The sequence below is a fragment of the Hydra vulgaris genome, chromosome 12 (genome assembly GCF_038396675.1).
Source record: "Hydra vulgaris chromosome 12, alternate assembly HydraT2T_AEP".
NCBI lineage: Eukaryota > Metazoa > Cnidaria > Hydrozoa > Anthoathecata > Hydridae > Hydra > Hydra vulgaris.
In genome coordinates, this window is record NC_088931.1 from 24,545,674 (window position 1) to 24,549,955 (window position 4,282).

Genomic DNA, 4,282 nt, shown 5'->3' on the forward strand with positions numbered 1-4,282 from the left:
TAATCTTTCAGGTGCGAGAGGATAATCATTATGTTCATCATGTTCAGGGTAATCTAAATCTACTTCTAGTATACATGGAATTGATTTCCAGTTTTCTATTTCATTTTCATCCATCCATTTAAAACCATGTGTTGGAAGTGGTTTACTCATTGCCCATCCATATAAAATATTAGCATCTAAATATTGGATGAATGTTGATGGTTTTCTTTGATCATACTCATCACCCAAGTACTTATTATTAGAACTTCCTAACCTGTTTGATATCATGCTAACTCCACCTCTTATACCTTTCTTTATCATTAGTATCATATCGTAATCAATTAGCAATTCTAATTTTATTTTTGTTTTCTTCAATGCTGCATCCCAAGCTAATCCTGGTGATGTATATTACCAAACAGGATCTAATTTATAACAATTCATACAAACATCTCTAAAATTTTTAAAGACGTCAGCTAGTAAAAGCACATCTGAAACATTGTACAAGCCATGATAATCTCTAAATGTTTTGCAATTAAACTCATTCCATACGTTTTGTGCATGTGAGTAATCATCATCACTTATATCTTTATTGTTTAATTTTGAAAAGAATGATTCTTTTGGTGGTAATTGTGTCTCATTAAATCTATTAATAGAATCAACCCAATCATATGGGTATACACCTTTTCTGATTAACAAATCTAATTTTTTTCTTTGAATATAATTTTCCGATATTTTTGCACTGGTCTTTTGCTAAATTCTTTGATAAAGCATCTAAACTAGAAGGCATAAATCTATAAACAAAGTTCACGTTTAACTTCAAATTTCTTACCCTCTTTAATATACTCATCAACTTTAATTTCTCTAGAAAAGCTAATATACCTTTCTTGATTGTTTGGTATACAACTCAATTTTCCTCCTGATAATTTCTTTATAAATAAGTGAGAATTATAGCCAGATAAATTGTGAAATAGTACTGGAAAGAATTTGAAATTTTATAGTTTATATTACAATTTTGATGAGCAGCACCTCTATATTTTCCAGTAATATGACAATGGTCACGTACTTTATCTTTTTCAATATCCTATCCACAAATGTGACATGATATTGCTGCATTAAAATCATGCTTGTTTTCAGGAGTAAATATCATCTATTTTGGAAATTTAATCATATCACAAATTTTTATGATATCTTCTTGTAAACTATCAACAAAAGTTTGTGCAACATCATCTGTTTCACTACTTGCAGTAAATGTGACTGGACTGCTTTGATAAAACCTTTCATCAAAACATTTAATATAATAACAGAATGAACTTGGAATATGTTTTTGATATTGTTAAGATTCATTCGGATTTGGTTCACAAGTGTCAATTTGTTTGATAAAACTTTCAAATTCTGCATATACTACAAACGGAACTCTCATTGATTTATTGTGATTAGTAAATTGCATTGTTGAATTTGGTGGCGGAAGTTCGATACGTACTGAATCATGTGTTTCACAATACGATTTATGATTAGATAAAGATTCTTCTGAATTAATTCCTAACAAACAATTTCTACAATATTGTTTTTACAATGTTTATTAGATGTTTGTGATGAAAGTAATCTGCTTAAACTTTTTATTAAACAGTAATGATTCGTTTCACCATTTGATATTAATAGTAAATTTATTAAATGTTTGCGATCATTATTCTTTGATACATGCAATATATTAACTTCTGAATTTTCATAACCATATACATTGACACTGGTATCTTGATTGTTCTTCTCAAATTGTGTGATTTGATTTAACGATACTGGAAAATCTCTTTTATCCCAGTTTATATTTTCTGCTTGATTTTTAAGCTCCTTATCTACTCTTTGAGGATTATTATTTGTTGGATTTAATGCTCTTGCAATACACTACTTAAAACATTGATTATCTTCATTTTTTATATTAATTATCGCACTTTTATTTGCTAAATTTTTATCAAGTGGAATGTATGATTTTGCTTTAATAGGATTATACTCAATAATATTTATATCCATCTTTTCAACAGAAACAAAACTCCAACCTGATCCTAACTGTTGAAAAGATGATAATGATTCTAAAATTTTCTGCTTTGATATTTCATAAAACTCGTCTAAATCTGTTGTTTCTAATACAACTTGATTATTTGCTCTACATGGAGCAGATGTGATTATAGGTTCTCCTGTTTTAATATCAGTACGCTTCATTTCACAATAGAGAACTATATAAACCTTTGAATTTCTATTTTTTTTAGTACTTTAATAGCGCTATTTTTAGCAGCATTCATGAAAGATATAGCATCATATCCTTTTATTCCTTTAACTGAAAACTGATTTGTTACATTCTTAACAGCTGATTGTGATAATTTAAATTCTATCGGATTTCTAATTCCAAATTTTTGATACAAATTTAAAACTGTAGATTTTAAATCATCAACTTTTTTATTCACAACCTTTTTAATTGGTTCTAGAACATATAATACAATCCAATCTGCAAGAGAATTAATCTTTTTATTTATTTCTTTTCTAATTTGTGTAATAGGCTGAAAAGGTGTAGGAGTCAAAGTTGAAGAGGATACATATTTGGAATAGGATCATCTAGTAGATACTTCCTATCCATCTGTTCGACTGATTGAATCGGTGTGTGCGATAACGCTCTTATGAGATCATCTTTTCTCATTCTACAATAATATTTAATGTTTCGCGCTTTAGCGATTTGTTTTAATTCTTTTACCGTTTTATTTTCCATTTTTATATATATAAGATTTTTTTTATAGAAAAAATTTCTTTATATCATTTTTCAAAGTATTTTTTCTTGTCAATATTTCATATGAAACTTTACATATGAAATTTAAATACATCCCCATCCTCTTATTCTGCAATAAAAAGTAGCATTTCTATATTTTGCAATCTCCTGCTCTTATGTAATTGTCAATGTTCTATATATAAAATGTGTAGGAGTTAAAATTGATGATACATCTGGAGCAGGCTTACCAAGGAGATGAAGAATTTTTGAATTTTGGATTTTTAGATAACTGATACCAATCTACTTTTTTAAAATTGTTTTCTAATAGTTCAATTGCATTTGGATTTCTCGATAACTTATACCAATCTACTTTATCTAAATCATTTCGAAAAGCAATTAATTCACCAATACACATATTAAATTCTTAAAACAGTACTAGATTAGATATCTAAAAAAAACTTTTAAATATTTTAACGGACAACTCATTTTTTTGAAGCAATCTTTAAAAATATGATTTTTTTTTAAGTGTACGAATATATTTTTTTTGCATACTCTTTATATATATTTTCAATTCATTCATTCAAAAATAGTAAGTGACAAGACAAATATCTTTGTGTCTTGTCACATACTATTTTTGAATGCTTTAGCGAGAGAATAAAAGTCTAAATGTAAAAGATTTATTTTGTACTCTCTTACATAGGAACTCAATTATACATATGGGCAAGAAAATAACAGTTTGGGTACGGATTCACAACACTTTCCTAAGTCAAAAATTTGTGAATTTTAAGAGAAAGTTAAAAGATACGCTCATATTCACAAATCTTGCGTAACCTCTTGCATAACATTATGCGCTCAAAAACTCTTAAATTTTTAAAGTTTTACGTAGAAATTCTAAAATAAACATTTTTCAAAAAAATGCTCAGCAAACTTTAAGCAAAAAAAGTTATATCTACCCTTTACTGAATTACGTTCACCGTAACTTGCAAACCATTTAAACAAAATTTCAAGAAAGAGGTATAATAATTGCGTAAAAAGTTTATGAATACCGAACAGTTACACAAAAATTACTCGCTTAAGTTTTTTGTATTTTTTGCTATGCTACGCAAAATTTACGAAAATGTTGTAAATAAGAACCTTAATTATTAGCAAATTTTTTTTTTCACTACAACCAGTTTAACTTCGAAAACGTAAACCAGTAACTTATGTCTACTACTGTTGCGATTGTTCTTTTCTTTTTCATTAATGCAATTATAGTTTAGGTTTAAACAGGCAAATTTTATTAACAGTAAAAAGATGAACAAGGAAAGAAAAATAGCAACGATAGTAGACAAAACCTGCACTGTTGATGTACATTTTCGTAACTAAAAAAATCTGAAAAGTTTTAATTTTAAATTTCATTAAAAGCTACTGATAGCTATCGATGGTTTCGAAGCTATCGATCGTAAACACTTGCGAAACCATCTATATTTCTGTTTAGAAGAATAAAATGTTACTCCATTTGAAAATAATTTTTTTTTTAATGATTAAAGTATAACAAAAAAAGGAATTTAA